Here is a 20034-nt window from a genome sequence, read left to right as displayed (position 1 = left end):
CTGGTTCTTTTACAGGGACTACGAATGTAAGACTACTGTATTTGATCAGTTGCTGCGTCATAGACTGCTGGGCGACCCTGAACGGGCGTCCTATGTGATATACAGCCAGTTTCGGTGAAACGATTATACCGATTAATAATAATTTATGTTTGGGATAGGGGCTTGCGATATTTACTCCTGAATTTTCTCTGGACCATAGTAGTGGCTTTGGTTTCATGAACTCATAAACAACAATGCGCACACTCTGCGCCATTGTACGACTCCATGACTAACATTGGAGTGATTCATTCGCACATGCCATCTAGCGGAAACATCTGGATTTAACAGTGTTAGACGAGAATAAAACTTCAAGGTATACTTCATTCAGCACTGTGTTAAACCGTTTTTGTATGTTATTTATCCTTTTAACAAATAAACTAATTTATAAACGCTCTGTATATTATTTACATAGAATGGAAACAGACGGCTAGGCTTATAATGGACGCATTAGTTTTTGAGTTATTTTGTTCTTTGTTGATATTATGTTATTAACGGCAACTATTGGTGTAATAATTTCTTCTGGCAACACTGTTTTGTTAATTATCTTTGAATGTTTATTTGCTAGGTTATTGTAATAGCTAACGAACGTATAACCAGGGCACAACAAGATGAATACTTTTACGTTTTGCCTCTGCCATGCATATCACACATTTCTTTAATCAGTGATAACCCCTGACTAATGTCCTCTCCGGACCAAGCAGAAGAGTATGGGCATTATTTAATGCGTACATTTCAGTCTGCAAGCATTGGTTGGTGGGTATTAACTCTAAACCGGTCACTTACTGAATAAACATCTACTTTATTCGTAACTCTAGCTACCTTTTCACGTCACAGTTCGATAAGAGTTGCTGTTCCACGACATGCAGCATACTGGAAGTATGCAGATAAACATACTAGCCGACGTCTGAAGGAAACTTACCTTTGGATGCAGAGGATATGGAGATTATATGACAGGACATGGAACCAGCGCTCTCGCCAAATATGGTGACGTTGCCCGGGTCCCCTCCAAATCTGGCGATGTTGCTCTTAACCCACTGCAAAGCCATCACCACGTCTTTGTCCGTAGACAGAAATCCTGTGCGAGAGAAAAGTATATGATTGTTCCAACCGTTATGTGCTGAAGGAACTTCTCAGCATATTGTGCGAATTAAAAAACCGCCGAACATGAGACTATCCATAAATTGTTTTTCTTGATATTGACTTGTCGATTTTCTTGCTTTGACTGATGTAGTCATCCATTTGTAACGTAAGTGACCATCCAGACATGGTATGTAGTAAGACCTTGGAAACATCTTGATCGCTAAAAACTTCATTTATGAAGCGTTTCGAGTAATCATCGTCAGATAAAATATGCTTCGGAAATCTCATACAAGTGAGCAACACAAAAATGGTTCAAATGGCTCTGAGCACAATGGGACTTAACATCTATGGTCATTAGTCCCCTAGAACTTAGAACTACTTAAACCTAACTAAGGACATCACACAATACCCAGCCATCACGAGGCAGAGAAAATCCCTGACCCCGCCTGGAATCGAACCCGCACGACCACGAGATGCGGGCCAGTGAGCAACACAAGAAAGACGTACAATCTCATATGTAGATTCCGTTAGGCATATTTGCAAGAGGTATTATTTTGAGAGGTCACATACTAGTGTAGCAAATGACGCCTAAAAATAATGTGTTTTTTCAAATACGCCTAACGGCAATTACCCATGATATTGTATGTGTTTCTTATCGATTTTCTGGTGCTAGTAATATTACATTAATGAAGTTACGTTCACTTTAACAAACAATTGAAGGATACATTTTATGTGATGGTAGGAGCTCTTTCCTTGAACTACTGAATGTATTGAGTGACCTGAAACATAAAGACTTTCGTATAATTGCAGCAGTTTTAATTTACATATCATGCCAAAACTGTCCTGAACCTGGCACATTCTTGTTCAATACAAGTTTTTTATTACTTCCAATATGTGGTGGTGTTCGTTTATATTTGTGCAAGTGATCTGCTGGTGAGCTATTATTCTGTCTACTCCTCCAAAATACTCATTATAGCAAGTATTCTGCACATACATCTTCCCATCGTTTTCTTGTGTTTGTTTGGTGCAGCGTTTCCGCATGTAGAATGCCTTTATATTATGTTTGTTGATAAACTACTCAAGGATTTGAGAGTTAAAAACACAGGAGACAAGATAGAATAAATCAAAATGCAGAAACGTTTCACTGTCATTAGGAACATTAACCAATATCCGCATAAACCACTCAGAAAATCAAATATTTGAAAAAATCTACACACACGAGAAGGGCAAAAATTTCATACAGAATTGTGCAATGTAAATATAAATATAAAATTGTCATTAGAAAAGAAGCAACAAATACTTTCTTGACCTAACAATTACGAAAGGAAATCCTTCATACTTATTGCAAGTTAATTAGGGAACCTACAGATGTAGACACAATACTAAGATTCCTTCTGATCATCACCACAACCAATAGCTAAATTACAAAATCCAAACCTAAAAGAGAACAAAACCTTCACAGACGCAATAGGGGAAAATACTCAAAGCAGAAGACAACACATAAAGACAACACAAAGAAACAGATTGACTACTAAACGGGAAAGGAAACGATTCGGTACACGTTAAAATACATACATAAATTAATCATACAGTGTGCCAGAAATTCTAAGGAAACAAATTCTCTGCGTGCAGACGCCAACAACTAAACTTTAAGACAGAAAACTTAATTGTCTTTGTCTGTAAGTATTTTAAATCGAGGCACAAAAACCATATCAGATGTGGTAAATGTAACATTAATCGTTCCACATTCACAGAAAGTTTACAATGACATAGCGATCTCTCATAGATGTAGGGGAAGATACGAAAATAATGAGAATAAATGAGTACAGTAAATGATTTATCACGATGCTACAGAAATATTTACGAAAAGTTATTGTAGAAGCCCAGCAACTAGTAACTGATAAAATGAACCTAAATAACATCTCACAACAAAACCTAAGTAAACAGAAAATTAAATGTGTTCTACACATACTCGCAGACACACACACACACACACACACACACACACACATACACACACACACACATACAAACACGCTGGCACGCTCAAAAAAATATAACCCTTGACCGTACGTAAATACAACACCACACAAAACATAATACATGGTACAATGGTGCGTGAGCAATTCATGTACTGTGCCGAAATAATTCTGAGTGATGTAGGGAGAATATTTCCACCACAAAACAGCATAAATGAAAAACAACAGCAAAACATAGAGGAAGTAATGAAACGTTTGTACTGAGCAACAAAATACCGTAACGAAAACTATTTGTAGCTTATAGGTACTATGCTACAATATGCCAATTAGAAGTGCTGTATTTAAGAGAAAAGTCTATGCTTTTGAGGACAAAAGTGAGAATTCAACAAATTAAGTCGGAAGGCGACTGATAAAATGTAAATCACATTTATTGCTTTGCTCATAAACACACATAACCCAAGAAGCAAAGCTAAGTTTGTTATGACTAGCACATAAGCCTACCAAGCACTCCAAGACGATAGTTGAACGTCACTAACAGAACATCGAGTACCATGAGATAATCCGGCCCATACAGCTCGGTATTCCCAGAACCTAACAAAAATCCTCCTCCATGGATCCACACCATAACGGGGATGAGTTGTGTATTTTCTTCTGTTGGAAGCTGAAACGTAAGTGAAGGCAATAGTTACTGAAAAACAAGCAGTGCTTCTTATTTACTAAATTAGTTTAGTGTTGATGTACAGGATTTTGTGTAAATATTATTTTATCAGTAAGCACAACAGGCTATAGAAAGTAATGAGAAAGTGTGGACCAATGGTCATGTGGCTCCCTCAAGAACGTGCTTGCTCTCGATAATTTGTTTATATACAGCTTCTACCCATAATTTCATAAATCATTCTAAAATTATCTGATCATCTGAATAACAACACAAATCTTCTCTCATTACCCTACAAGCACCTTTAATAATAGGTTCTTTTTTACAAGAGGAAGGTAAAATATAGTGGACAACGTGAAGACTTTCTAAAACACTCCCTCAGAGAAACTGTCATAGATTTCTGCGACAGATTATTCGCACCCTGTATGGGACTGATGTACATGATCAGAAAGGAATGTAATGAGAAATATTACTTCCTAAATATCGCTTCACAGGTTTAAAACTAGGCACGTACAGTACTATGTTTGTTGTAAAGACTTAACGTAAAAGTATCGGGAATTTAACATCTTGTTAGTATCGGAAAGTCATTAGGAGCGTGGGCGGGGGTGGTGGGAGGGGGGAGGGGGGCAACACCGGAGGACTGAGAGTAATCAGCGAAAAGGGATTGCTGGTCATCCTGCTGATGAAGTCAGTCCCTTGAACGACGTCACGTGATACAGGCACGAACATTGGCCCGAAGCTCACAAGGCCACTGACGGAAACGGCAGATAACGAAGAAGATGGTTTGAGGGCCGCTCTTACTGAATACCAGTCCATCATCTTAATCACAGACGGAGGACTGTTATGGGAAGCATAAATCCAATGTTTGTAGCTGTACCACTTATCCGAATCTTTTATATGGTCATCTGCACTGTGCTGTAACATTTATTACGGTTTCTTGAGGGTCCATTACAATGTGGGCCGGTGGGGAAAATGACTTCTTGAATGTGTCTGCACGAGCAGTAATTAGTATAGCCTTATCTTTGATTCCCCACACGAAGGAAGGAAGATTTAGACTATACCGTTCCACTGACAGCGAGGTTATTTAGAGAACCCAGTACAAGCTCAGGTGGAGGGGAGTGGGGAAGGGTATCGACCGTGCGCCTTACAAAGAAGCAGTGGCAGCTCGTGCAAAATTCTACCAACGTGCTACAACATGGTGGTTCGTGCCCATTTGACTACAAGGGTTGTGTTGTTGTTGTTGTCTTCAGTCCTGAGACTAGTTTGATGCAGCTCTCCATGCTACTCTATCCTGTGCAAGCTGCTTCATCTCCCAGTACCTACTGCAACCTACATCCTTCTGAATCTGCTTAGTGTACTCATCTCTCGGTCTCCCTCTTCGATTTTTACCCTCCACGCTGCCCTCCAATGCTAAATTTGTGATCCCTTGATGCCTCAAAACATGTCCTACCAACCGATCCCTTCTTCTAGTCAAGTTGTGCCACAAACTTCTCTTCTCCCCAATCCTATTCAATACCTCCTCATTAGTTACGTGCTCTATCCACCTTATCTTCAGTATTCTTCTGTAGCACCACATTTCGAAAGCTTCTATTCTCTTCTTGTCCAAACTAGTTATCGTCCATGTTTCATTTCCATACATGGCTACACTCCAAACACTTCAGAATCGACTTCCTGATACATAAATCTATATTAGATGTTAACAAATTTCTCTTCTTCAGAAACGCTTTCCTTGCCATTGCCAGTCTACATTCTATATCCTCTCTACTTCGACCATCATCAGTTACTTTACTTCCTAAATAGCAAAACTCCTTTACTACTTTAAGTGTCTCATTTCCTAATCTAATTCCCTCAGCATCACCCGATTTAATTTGACTACATTCCATTATCCTCGTTTTGCTTTTGTTAATGTTCATCTTATATCCTCCTTTCAAGACACTGTCCATTCCGTTCAACTGCTCTTCCAAGTCCTTTGCCGTCTCTGACAGATTTACAATGTCATCGCCGAACCTCAAAGTTTTTATTTCGTCTCCATGAATTTTAATACCTACTCCAAATTTTTCTTTTGTTTCCTTTACTGCTTGGTCAATATACAGATTGAATAACATCGGGGAGAGGCTACAACCCTGTCTCACTCCTTTCCCAACCACTGCTTCCCTTTCATGCCCCTCGACTCTTATGACTGCCATCTGGTTTCTGTACAAATTATAAATAGCCTTTCGCTCCCTGTATTTTACCCCTGCCACCTTTAGAATTTGAAAAAGAGTATTCCAGTCAACATTGTATAATCGTAAATAAATTGAGTCATTAATATTACGTATGTATTTAATTTTTTTAATCAATAGTTTAGCACTAGAATGAAGGAAGGGTCGACGTGACCCCGGTCATACGTTTCTCGGTCATTGTCATATCCAGTTTATTTCCTTCATTACCGAAATTACATGACTTTCAATGTTTTTCTCTTCTTTCTGAGTATGATTTAGTATTTACAAAATGTTTTAATTTTCTTCGCCGGCCGGTGTGGCCGAACGGTTCTAGGTGCTTCAGTCTGAAACCGCGCGACTGCTACGATTGCAGGTTCGAATCCTGCCTTGGGCATGGATGTGTGTGATGTCCTTAGGTTAGTTAGGTTTAAGTAGTTCTAAGTCTAGGGAACTGATGACCTCAAATGTTAAGTCCCATAGTGCTTAGAGCCATTTGAAGCATTTTTGATACATTCATGTTCATATAAATTAGTAATTATTATTTCTAACTGTAAATAATTGTTGTGACTATTAGAAATAAAGTGTGGATTAACAAACACTAAAAATGTGCTTGTTTAAGTCATATATGAAAATATTTTATGTGGGGTCAAAATTACCTCTTTCTGCCGTTTTAGGATTGTCAGAAACTCCGTCGTTCTGGTGTTAAACAAATGAAAAAAAGTATAACAGCGAAAATGGGTTAAAAGTCGACGAATAGCCAGTCATTGTGTTAGACTACTCGGGCATAGTGTGGTTACAATGGCTGGTCAAAAATCCCTCATACTCTACACTTGTACAACTCCTACGCTACACGCATTTTCATAGAAGTATAGTTACCTAGTCTTGTGAGCAACGGGATGATCTCACATCGGAGTTCTGACGCCCGAGCCGGGGGCCGCGCGCTCTGTGTTTGTCTACTTGCTTCGGCATTTTCTCGCATGCTAGTGTCGTCGTTGATGAGAATCACTAATTCTTAGAGAAAACCGACACTGAAATTCAGTTTCAACAGTGCATTTACTCGATCAAAAGCTCTGGAAGTAGAGTGTTTTTTCAGAGACAAAGTAAAGTTCTCGAATGACGTAATAGTTGACACACAGACTTCCATAGCCAACAGTGTTGTGTAAGTCAAGCTACTCAACAACGCAATCTGCGGCAGGATCCTAGAGACTAAAAACAGGCTCAAATTCTGCCACTCATATGGTAAAGAGGGTGCCTTGGAATTCGCTTTTGAACTGCCAGCGGCAGAGGTAGTGTCTGCACTTCGCCCGTGTGGGCCACAACATGAACATGGTGCTGAGAAATGGGCTCAGTTCAGCACATAATTCAACGTAGAGGGCATGCGTCAGTCCCGCATTACTTCCAACAAACACGCACCGTCTTATTTACACATTGGAGGTTGCAGAGCCGTCATCATTTACGACGGACAGCCGAAGACGTGCTCGGGATGCAGCAAAGAAGATCATGTGTGCTCCGAATGTCCACAAAGGAGGATAGCACAACTGCCACCTGCAGTCTCGATCTCTCACCTTTGTTGACATCCCTACCTATGACATATGTGGCAGCGCTCAGAAACGAAGTCGCCACTTTGCTGCCTCTCATGGTCCCTAGCAAAGCTCTGCAGTTAACTTACGTACTACAGAGGAAAGAAGAGTCTCCCACGCCAATTACAGCCCCCTTCTGCCTCCACAGCTATATCGACGGATGACGAAATGTCGATGGAGGCATAGACGTTGACACAATGATAGTGCCCACGTCAGCGTTCGTGCCAGACCATCGGGACTCTTTGCCATCGTCTGACGCGGAAGCGCACTCATGTAAACAACGATCACCGAAGAAGGTTTAGGTGTTCGTTATTCCCGCGCGCTGTTCGGGAGTGGAATGGTAGGGAGACAGGGTGATTGTGGTTCGATGAACCCTCTGCCAAGCACTTAAATGTGAATTACAGAGTAATCATGTGGATGTAGATGTAGATGAAGTGCAAGACGAGACGGAGGACATCGATTGATGACCGCGCGACACACTCCCGGGAATATGACGTTCCACTTCACCTAGACGATAATACTATTATACAAGCCCTGGGAACACGCACCCTATACCCAGACACTGGACCAGACACTGATGCTCCATTGTCAAAAGTGGCTCAGTCTGATGTTCGCTGAGGTAACAACGCTCCCCTGCCACTCCAGCGCCAACAACGACGTTGACCCTCTCGAAGATGTTAGCAGCTGAAACCACATACAGCGTATGATGACGAAGATCCTCCGACAGAAGTTCTGCTGGCGCTCAACGCCTCGGCGGCCTATGATTAATAAATTTCTGTTGAAGTTGAGAAAGACATCAGTATGTAGACTGCAGAAAATATCGAACCACAACATACATTTATTGCAATTAGAGTCCCTACGCCTGCAAACCCGTCACAGGTCTTCCAGATTGATTGTATCAATCTCGACACCATCGGTTCAAGAGTGAAGTTTCAACTGATGCATCCTATCCCACATTTGTCAGATGTGGACATTGCAGTCATGCAAGAAGTTCTTTTGTAGAACTTCCGGACTTTTAAGGTTATGCTTGGCACGTTATTCCTGCCGATGATGGCGTTAGCAGTAAGGCCATACTGGTACGAGAAGGCATAGAGATTGACTTGACGTATTTACCGCCGGCCGGAGGATTGGCGATGATCACACAAATCATATGTATTGTAAACATGTATGCCTGCTCTGGCACTGAGAAGAGTCACCACCAGGTGTGCTTCTATTCGGTGGGTTCAATATGATTGGAAAAGAGCACAGGTGGTTCCAGTTTTCTAGAAGGATCGTCGAGCAGATGCGAAAAACTATAGGCCTATATCTCTGACATCGATCTGTTGCAGAATTTTAGAACATGATTTTTGCTCGTGTATCATGTCATTTCTGGAAACCCAGAATCTACTCTGTAGGAATCAACATGGATTCCGCCAACAGCGATAGTGTGAGACCAAACTCGCTTTATTTGTTCATGAGACCCAGAAAATATTAGATGCCAGGTTGAGATTCATCGGGAGAGTCCTTAGAAAATGTAGTCCACCAACAAAGGAGGTGGCTTACAAAACACTTGTTAGACCTATACTTGAGTATTGCTCATCAGTGTGGGATCCGTACCAGGTCGGGTTGACAGAAGAGATAGAGAAGATTCAAAGAAGAGCGGAGCGTTTCGTCAAGGTTCATTTGGTAAGCGTGATAGCTTTACGGAGATGTTTAGTAAACTCAAGTGATAGACTCTGCAAGAGAGGCGCTCTGCATCGCGGTGTAGCTTGCTGTCCAGGTTTCGAAAGGATGCGTTTCTGGACGAGATATCGAATATATTCCTTCCGCCTACTTATACTCCCGGAGGAGACCACGAATGTAAAATTAGGGAGATACAAGCGATCACGGAGGCTTTCCGGCAGGCGTTCTTCCCGTGAACCATACGCGACTGGAACAGGAAAGGGAGGTAGTGACAGTGGCACGTAAAGTGCCATCCGCTACTCACCGTTGGGTTGCTTTCTTAGTATAAATGTAGATGTAGATGTAGATATCACGCCTCTCTTCCTGGGACGCTATGACAACAGCATCCTTAGTGAGGACTTACGCAGCACGCTTCACCAGAAAGATCAATACTCCAGTTACACCACACGTCCCGAACTCCGTCTGTTATTGCAAGAAATACGTCTGTTAGACATTTGGAAATGGGTGCATGGTGACCGTCCAGAATACACTTGCGTCACCAGTCACTCTACGAGTCACTTCGCTCGCATTTATGTATCTCTAGATGTAGCGGCAATGACGATGGGAGCAGGAAGACGGCCGTTGGCTTTTCCGACCGTAGCGCAAATATCTGCAATGTCTCGCTCCGTCATCAGAAGGTACGGAGGAGTCGCGGATGCTGGAAAATGAATGTACACTCCTGGAAATTGAAATAAGAACACCGTGAATTTACTGTCCCAGGAAGGGGAAACTTTATTGACACTTTCCTGGGGTCAGATACATCACATGATCACACTGACAGAACCACAGGCACATAGACACAGGCAACAGAGCATGCACAATGTCGGCACTAGTACAGTGTATATCCACCTTTCGCAGCAATGCAGGCTGCTATTCTCCCATGGAGACGATCGTAGAGATGCTGGATGTATAGTCCTGTGGATCGGCTTGCCATGCCATTTCCACCTGACGCCTCAGTTGGACCAGCGTTCGTGCTGGACGTGCAGACCGCGTGAGACGACGCTTCATCCAGTCCCAAACATGCTCAATGGGGGACAGATCCGGAGATCTTGCTGGCCAGGGTAGTTGACTTACACCTTCTAGAGCACTTTGGGTGGCACGGGATACATGCGGACGTGCATTGTCCTGTTGGAACAGCGGTCCGATCCCAGGTCGACGGGCACGTGCACCTTCCGCCGACCACTGGCGACAACTTCGGTGTACTGTGGAGACCGCACGCCCCACGTGTTGAGCAATTCGGCGGTACGTCCACCAGGCCTCCCGCATGCCCACTATACGCCCTCGCTCAAAGTCCGTGAACTGCACATACAGTTCACGTCCACGCTGTCACCGCATGCTACCAGTGTTAAAGACTGCGATGGAGCTCCGTATGCCACGGCAAACTGGCTGACAGTGACGGCGGCGGTGCACAAATGCTGCGCAGCTAGCGCCATTCGACGGCCAACACCGCGGTTCCTGGTGTGTCTGTTGTGCCGTGCGTGTGATCATTGCTGGTACAGCCCTCTCGCATTGTCCGGAGCAAATATGGTGGGTCTGACACACCGGTGTAAATGTGTTCTTTTTTCCATTTCCAGGAGTGTAGTTCACTTTCAGGAGCCGGAACCCCGTCAAACTATTGGCACGCACATGGGCTATCAGTGAAGATCTATTGCTGAAAGTTAGTTTTGTTTCACAAGAACGATATTTCCTGAATCGGTGTTGGCTATCTGTCAATAAATCGTTTCTTCTAGGTAATTCGTAATATATGAAGTCTGCATATGTTTCAAAATCCGACTGCAATCGACGTTAGGGATACGGGTCTGTAATTCCGTGGGTCACTCCAATTTCCGTTCTCTGGTATTGTTGTCAGTTGTGGTACTTTGCAGTCTTAAGGTACAGATCTATCGATGACTGATTGGTTGTATATGATGGCTAGTATGGAGCTATTGTTTTTGCATAATCTGAAAGGAACTTGATTGGCACACAAACTGGAACGGAAATATTGCCTTCATTAAGTGATTTAAGCTGATTCACTGTAGTGACGATACCTACTTCTAAGTTACTCACGGCGACAGTAGCTCCTCATTCGAATTATGGAATGTTTACTTCGTCTTTTTTGGCGAGTTTAGTAACTCTGCTTTAGTGGCACTGTCATCAGTAACGTCACCATTGTTATCACTGAATGATGCCTGCCAATGAGTGAAGGTATGGATGGTCTTGCCGCTGGTGTCCTTTCCATATGATCAGAATCTCTTTCGACTTTGATAGATTTTGAGACATAGTTTCGTTGTGGACACTGTTAAAGCAATCTCCCAGTGAAGTTCTAGCTGAATTTCGAACTTGTGTAAGACTCTGTCAGTCTTGGGAATTTAGCAGACTTTTAAATTTGGCATGCTTTTTTCGTTGCTTCTGCAACAGGGTTCTGTTGGCAAATTAACACAAAGATAGGTTCATAACATACTTCAATGGTTCACACTTGAAATTACTTGCACATTTGTAATCATCAAGTCTCAAACATCATCAGGTCAAGCGCCACAGTATTAAGATGCTTTAGCGGTGTGGGGTGCGAAATATTTTTCCTTTAAAGCAGTTAGAGAAAAGAAGGTTTGTATACTATATGTATTTCAAGTTACTCGAAAAGCCATCATACTCAACAGACTGCTTGGTGACCCTAATCCTATACGTCAAGGGAAAGCTATAGTGGTTTGTAATTAGAGGAGCGAAATGTCGTTTAAAGTTACTAACTACACTTGGGTGCATTACAGTCTATATTATTGAGTGTCTCGCAGAATTCCACACGAAATGCATCCACAGCAAAGAAATTCTAAGAACTGTGTATTTAGCTACAATAAAATAATATCCACTAAATTTATTTTGCAAAGGTACGAATTGCAGTAAGCTTCTGAGAAAATGATGTTCATATCGATTGCTGGTGAATTAATGACGTCATTTACAGATGATTTCACAGAACCTCGCATCGGTGAAAGAAACGAATAATAAGCCTTAAAAAACTCTCGACAACTTTAAACATGGTTGATGAGTAATACGGAATGTGTGGATACAGGGAAGATGCAAATCGAGTCATAGAAACATCGCGTCCTTTACGGAACAATTAAGTAGATGCATAGAGCTATAAGGAAGAGATAGAAAGAGAGAGATAGATTTATATGTTTTCAATACTTCTTAACGATAAGGAGAGATTGACTGAATGTAAGTTGCGAAACAAGATATTTTAATTTAATTGTTACTCCCATCACAAGTTTCGGAAACAGTTCTCAGTGGGTGAAAGCTGCTACAGAATCAATTTCGATACACAGTACTAGGGAAAGAAATAGGCTGGAGGGGTAGGGTCAGCCAGGAGGAGGAGAAATAATGTCAGATGATCACTGGTAAGATCGATAAAATATAGACCATGCACATAAGAACATAGCAAGCAAATCGACATAAGAATCGTGGTCACGCAGAGTTGTTTACTGCTGTTAATACCAACCTTTGAGGTGTAAACTTTTAGGTACAGACAGTCTTCATCTCCTTCATATTCCGTCTTGCTTCTCATAAGGAAGTCTATCTGCGGGGCTATGTTGCCTTCCTTTGTTGCGTTTCGTATGCCGCTCCATGGTTCTGGTGGTTCCGGTGACTGAAAAACAGCAATATTAAAATATGTAAACAGAAATCAAAAAGTTCCAAACGACGAAAATTCACCATTACGGTGATCTATGGTACGATAATGAGAGATAACCACCAGAAACGGAGCCATATCAGGCTCGCACTTTGGAAAGTTAAGAGTAGAAGAATTCGAAAAAGTTTACTAAACAGAAGAAATTAAAGCACCAAGAGTGAATGTAATCAATAAGGAACTACTTAGAAACGAAAAATCGTAACTGAAACAAATAGTACTACAAATGTACAGCTTACGTTATGAAATCATTAATGTTTCTTAAGTCTAGAAATGTTAAGTTATTAGTCACTTTTGAAAAAAGGGGAAACTAACAGATGCGACAGTTAAATAGGCATAAGATTATTTATCTATGTTTATAAGGTATATAGTTAACTGTAGTAAATATATTTACCGAAAGGAATCAACTTTCTTGTGATAGTCTCGATCGTGTAGGCACAGTACGAGCATTTCATGAAAGAGCAAAAAAATTTAAGGAGCCTTTCGGTGTTCCGTTGCCCTGTTACGAGAAGCCCGATTGTAACGCGTCCTTAGAAATACAGTTCCAGTATGCCCAGCTGGATTTCTTCACTGAATAGTGCGGAGTATTTTCCGATGAACGTGGCGAGCGATTCAAACAGGATACAGTATAGCAGTCGTGAAGAAGAGGTGAGCAGGAAAGACGGCCCCCGCTTTTATGGCCGACTAATACTGGACTCTTGCGACGGATTGTGCAAATCTAACCAACAAGCCACAAGCCAAGCGGAAACAAGCAGCTAATCTATAGTTTTAAAGAAACCTCTAAAATGACATCTGAAAATATACTTGACGCGGAAACCGAGTATTATATGGTCTAGAGGTGCACATTTGTTTATTCATTATAAATTAATGTGGCGTTCATTTTTAATAACTTCTGTAAGAAACTTTTAGAAAATCACAGAAAATTATTCTTTGCCCTTTGGTACAATTCCAGTATTTCGTGAGTTGGTGTTTATTGAATTTTATCAATGTCAGTTATTTCATATTTTCGAGTGAATATTTATCGCAGTGATCACAATTATGGACAAACATCTTATATTAGAAGTTAACTCGGTGTACTGTTATTTTCAATAAAAAAAATTGTCGAGTGTAATTTTATAAAATAAATCAATTTTCTGTAAAGTGGCAATCTCATACCCTCATGGTCTGGGTTTCTATATATGGCTCACATACCTATCGACTACTGCAATAAATGAGAACATTTATCATTGTTACCATGGATTTTTTTATAATTGCTTGCAAATACAGTAAGTTATCAAGTCACAGTGTTTTGTTATGCAACTTTTTCACAACTCATATGAGACAGGAGAACAGTTACATTCACGTTGTTGACTCTGAGACTCGAAAGAGTGTTCACTTTTGTAAGTGGCTTTCTCTTCAAGTCGACACCTCCTGGGCACTCTCTATGCAAACAAACAGTTTATAAAGCGAATACTTAATTATTCGGCGACAATACTACATTGGTGTGCAAAATTTAAGAAGGAAAGTATCTTTCACTAAATTAGTCATTTACTCGTACTCCGAAAACTTAAAAATTTTAAATTCGATTTTCTCTCTAATTTCTGAGAGTGCTTTGTCGTCTTCTTGAAAGACAAATGAATTACTACAGATTACATGCGTAATTACATTCAGTGGGCAAACACAAGCATAACAGGATAGCATATAAGAGTTGTACTGAGTGGGGAAACGCAAAGAGAGTACAATAAGGACACCTCACTACACAACCTCTGAGAACTTCATTTAATACAGAGACTAGCTGAGTCGCCAGCATTGTCTGAGTATTTATTCATTGCAATTCTATTTTCCCATCTACTCCTTGCTCCCTCTACATCCTTTTCACTCCCTTTATCTCTACCTCCCACTTCTCTTTGTCCATCTCCTCCTATCCCTGTTCTCTCCTACAATTTATCAGTCCATCTCCCCTTCCCTTTCTCGTTTATTTACTCCTCCCAGTCTACCCATCTCCTCCTCCAGCTTCTCTCAGTCTCCGCCTTCTCCTTGTCTCTGTTCATCTCCTCCTCTTTCGTTTCTATATCTATTTCCTACTCGAACCACTCTGTGTCCATCTCCTCTGATTCCATTTCTGTGTCCATTTACCCATTCCTCTGATTGTGTCCATGTCCTCTTCCCTCATATCTGTGATCATACCTTCCTTCCCTCTCTCTGTCCATGGACAGAGTCAGTTTCTTTCCTCAATCTGTCTGTCTTTGTTTTCTTGCCCCCTCCTCTCTCCATGTTATCACCTCCACCTAAATTGCTGGTTGCTGTTTCCTGATGGTAATATGTAAACAACGTTTGGCTGAGCATTCCACCCGCCGTTTTGCCGGAGTATGCATATCTGACATATATTTGACGTATGTATAAACTATTACACCTATTCTCCATTTTATCTCTAGCGAATTTCGTCCTGTAGTTTGGAATGCACACATTTCAATCCCTATGTCGTCACGTCTCCTGAACAGTGTGCCGTACAATGACACTGAACCGTTGCGCCATCGATAGGTCGTGCTCACAGTCTCTAGTAGAGCGTCATTGGCATGGGAGGGTGTGGTTAGCGCGGAAATCGGAGGAGGCAGGCCAGTCACTGTAGGACTGGGGAAGCAAAACGGTTCGCTCGTGGTGATGCGGCCGAGCAGAAACCTTGCGGCGAGGGCGAGTATTGCGCCATCATTTGATGGCAGGTGTAGGTTTGGTAGTTAACAGTCACCGGCTCTGAGTTTAGCAACAATACCAGTAAGACACACCCAGGCAGGTTCGTGAATTGCCAATCATAATTACCTGATTGTGGCCGGCTGGAAACCTTTCGATGTTTTGTACTGAGGGAAGGAGCGTGTTGAGTGCTTCAGCAACTGACCGGACCAGTAGGGGGAGGGGGGGCGGGAGGGGGCGCCGGACCGTTGCTATGTTGAAAATGTATGTCGGCTCCACAGGATCCTTTCTGGAACTTTGAACGAATACGTCTGGTGCGCTTCCTATTTGGTTTATCAGATGCGTGTGACCGTAGCTATAATTGCCACTTCATGTAGCAGTATTTTAATGTTTGGTTCGGTATTTTTCCAGTTGATAGCGGTTCACATCTGCATCCGTATAAGACTTTATTGATATCGCTTCGTTCTCTAGGCTCAGTTTGGATTCCTTATTTAATTCTCCAGTCCGTGTGTTATTTGTGAAGTTCGGTCTCAACGTCCTAGTTGTGGCGGCGAGTTTTTATACAGGGCGATTTTTTTTACCGTTCACAAACTCTAGGGATTGATCGATGAGAGGACACGGAACAAAAAAGGTATAATGAACTTATGTCCTGAAATGACTGGTTTCCATGCTATAAGTCAATTAATCAACCATACTTTGTTACAGAGGCTGCAGTGTAACACGCGCTGTACCACGCAGGCACAGTAACAGCACGCATGGTTTGCTTCTAGAGAGTGGCCCTTTTTCTCATACGTCACTGCCTGCTGCCCTCTCTTCGCATAGTAATTTGTAATGTTGTGTCTGGTTCACTTCTCTTGCTGACTCACCTTGTAGTGGATGTGATACCGCGTTGTACACAATGGTTCCGTATTCGAATCGAGAGCTTGCCGACGCGGTGTCTACTTACGGAAGGGCAAATGGAAACTGGCGCCTGGCAGCAAGGTTGTATCAGGAGACCTATCCACGCCAACAACCGCAGCATTCAATATTTGCAGTAGTGTTTCACCGTTTGTCTAAGACAGGGTCTTTACAGGAAGCAGGAAATCATGAAGGACGTATCTGAAATGTTTGTACACCAGACTTGGTAAAAATGTGATTAACACAGTGAAAGGCGGCAGCTATGTCAGTACCAGGAAGTTCGTCCGCCAACACAGCGTAATCCAGACGACCGTGTGATCAATTCTCCACTATAATTGTTACTACCCTTATCACTTACAGCATGTGCAGAGTTACTAGCGACAGACTTACCATATCAAAATTAGTTTTGTAACTGGTTTATTCAACAGGAAACCACGATTCCGCGATTTGTGCCATCCATCCAAGTCGCAGATCAGGCCACCTCTACCAAAGTGGTATCTTCAACATTCATAACAGTCATCTATGGGATAATATGCAGAACCCCCGTGGCATAGTGACAGCGCATCATCATCATCGTCGGTGTGGTCGGGAACTGTGGGCCGAGAAAATTGATGAGCGTATTTTGGGACTAGCCTTTCTTCCACGTCACCTAACAGGCAGGGAACTATCGGCATTTCTAGTAGCTGACTTTGCCTCTCCCGCTGGAAGAATTGCCATTGATGATTCGAAGGGTTATGTGGCTGCTGCGTGATGGTTCTCCACCAACTTCGCTGTTAACGTTCGGACGCATCTCAATCGTGTCGTCCCCAGTTGATGAATCGGACGAGCTGGTCCTGTTGCATTTGACAATTCGTGTAACGACATTCCTCTCAAAAGCGAGTAGTTTGTCTTCCGTAATGTTCGCACATGCATTGGCAATGCGCTGACGCATGTTGTTAGGTATTGTCGGTGGATCAGGACAGCAAATATCCTTCAACTTTCCCCACAGAAAGAAATACAGGGACGTCAGACCCGGCGAACGTGCGGGCCATGGTATGGTGCTTCGACGACCAATCCACCTGTCATACTATTCAATATCGCTTCAACCGTACGCGAGCTATGTGCCGGACATTCATCATGTTGGAAGTACATCGCCATTCTGTCATGCACTGAAACATCTTGTAGTAACATAGGTAGATCATTACGTAGGAAATCAGCATCCATTGCACTTTTCAGATTTCCATCGATAAAATGGGGGCCAATTATCCTTCTCCCACAATGCCGCACTATACATTAACCCGCCAAGGTCGCTGATGTTCCACTTGTCGCAGCCATCGTGGATTTTCCGTTGCCCAATAGTGAATACTATGTCGGTTTACGTTACCGCTGTTGGTGAATGACTCTTCGTCGCTAGATACAACGCGTGCAAAAAATTTGTCATCGTCCTGTAATTTCTCTTGTGCCCAGTGGCAGAACTGTACACGACGTTCAAAGTCGTCACTATGCAATTCTTGGTGCATAGAAATATGGTACGGGTGCAATCGATGTTGATGTGTCATTCTTAACACTGACGTTCTTCAGATTCCCGATGTTCGACGACCATGTTCCTCTACTGATGCGAGGATTAGCCGCGACAGCAGCTAAAACACCTACTTGGGCATCATCATTTGCTGCATGTTGTGGTTGACGTGTCACATGTGGCTGAACACTTCCTGTTTCCTTAAGTAACGTAACTATCAGGCGAACGATCCGGACATTTGGATAATGTCGTCCAGGATACCGAGCATCATACATAGCACACGGCAGTTGGGCATTTTGATCACAATAGCTATACATCAACACGATATCGACCTTTTCCGCAATTGGTAAACGGTCCATTTTAACACGGGTAATGTATCACGAAGCAAATACCGTCCGCACTGGCGGAGTGTTACGTGATACCACCTACTTATACGTTTCTGACTATTACAGCGCCATCTGGCACAAAGCGAAAAAAGTGGTCCAACTAAAACATTCATATTTCTCTACGTGCTATACGAATATGTAATAAAAATGGGGTTTCCTATTTAAAAAAATAAACGCAGTTCATATCCGTTTGACCTATGGCAGCGCCATCTAGTGGGCCAATCATAGCGCAATATGGTTTCCCCTTGAAGCTGGCAGTGCTCCACCAGCAATCGACACGTTTACTTAATCGTAAACAAGCTCACCAATATCGGTCGTAAAATATGAATGTCATAACTAACTGTTAACCTATTTCCGAAAACAAAGGAAGAGCCTTTTAGTTTCAAATGGTTCAAATGGCTCTGAGCACTAGGAGACTTAAGTGCTGAGGTCATCAGTCCCCTAGAACTTAGAACGACTGAAACCTAACTAACCTAAGGACATCATACACATCCATGCCCGAGGCAGGATTCGAACCTGCACCGTAGCGGTCGCGCGGTTCCAGACCGAAGCACCTAGAACCGATCGGCCACTCCGGCCGGCCTTTAAGTTTCGAACGACGTAAGAGATGACTGAGTTGGTTCGTTGAGCAAGACTACTTTCAACTTCACACTATCGTTTTGTTACCTGCATATCTGTGGCTGACCTACTCGGAGGTATTCCTCGCAGTAGAAGAAAATTTCATTGACACTATTTGCTAAGGGAGGCACACATGGTGGTCTGAAATTCCACAAAAGCAATCTAACGCCCTTATCTTAAATTAATGTTTCAGGGACTGAGAGTATAACGCACTCTGTTGTGATCCATCCATCGGGTGTGTAAGTTGGCGCGAATATCGATCAAGACTACTGATTACACACGCAGTTATCATAGTCACCTACTTGCTCGTACTCCAGACGTGAGCCTCACAGTTCACAAGGATGTTGAGCCGTTGTGCAACTGTTTTACTTACCGCTTGGGGTCTCTTAGTCAGTAGTGTCTCATTTTTTCCCTACTTTTAGCGCTGTGCGTTTCCATTTGTCTTGAATGACCCCTATATCGACCTCAAGCTCAATTCAGTCTTTCCTTATAAGACAGAACTTTAGTTATAGGAAGTGTTTCAACTGACCTTGAACCTGAGCGGCCCGACTGGTGGCTTGGCATAAGGGATACCCTGTCAGCTGCAGTAGGTTCTGCCGGAGGGTGTCTTGAGCCTGCGGCCTCTGAGCGCACCCTGGGGGATGCTGACGGTCACCGAGCTGTCCATTCGTTCCATGATGAGCCACACTGACTCGCAGGATGACGGGCAGCCGTCTCACTGCTTTAATACCAGCGACGATAAATGCAGAGCAAAGCGTCAGAAGCCAATCCAAGCACTCTGATATGAAACGTGTGACGTATCACTGCACACGGGTTACATCTCAGAGCTACATTTTCCTCCTTATCAAACTAATATCTCAACCGGATCTTCAGCTGTGTGGTATAGTGGACCCGGATGCTTCACCTGACTCCTACAGCCTCTACTGTTTGTAGCAGCTGTGGAGTCTTGGTCATATGATGGTTCAAGATTATCCAAAAAGTTATGAAGCGACGCACACTTCTGTCATTTGATGAAGTAGTTCAATTGCCAGTTGTTCAAAGTAGAACAAATTGTTACAATTTATCGAAATAAACCCTG

At 42.5% G+C, this 20034-nt stretch overlaps 1 pseudogene; it reads right to left on the bottom strand.

The window, feature by feature from the left end:
- LOC126335877 (juvenile hormone esterase-like) overlaps nt 1–19632 on the bottom strand; it is a 38975-nt pseudogene extending 19343 nt beyond the window's left edge.
- Between the last annotated feature and the right edge of the window lie 402 nt (nt 19633–20034).

Source organism: Schistocerca gregaria, chromosome 2 (genome assembly GCF_023897955.1).
Source record: "Schistocerca gregaria isolate iqSchGreg1 chromosome 2, iqSchGreg1.2, whole genome shotgun sequence".
In the NCBI taxonomy this organism is placed as follows: domain Eukaryota; kingdom Metazoa; phylum Arthropoda; class Insecta; order Orthoptera; family Acrididae; genus Schistocerca; species Schistocerca gregaria.
Note: the sequence above shows the minus strand (reverse complement) of the source record. Positions and strands in the feature narration are given on the sequence as shown.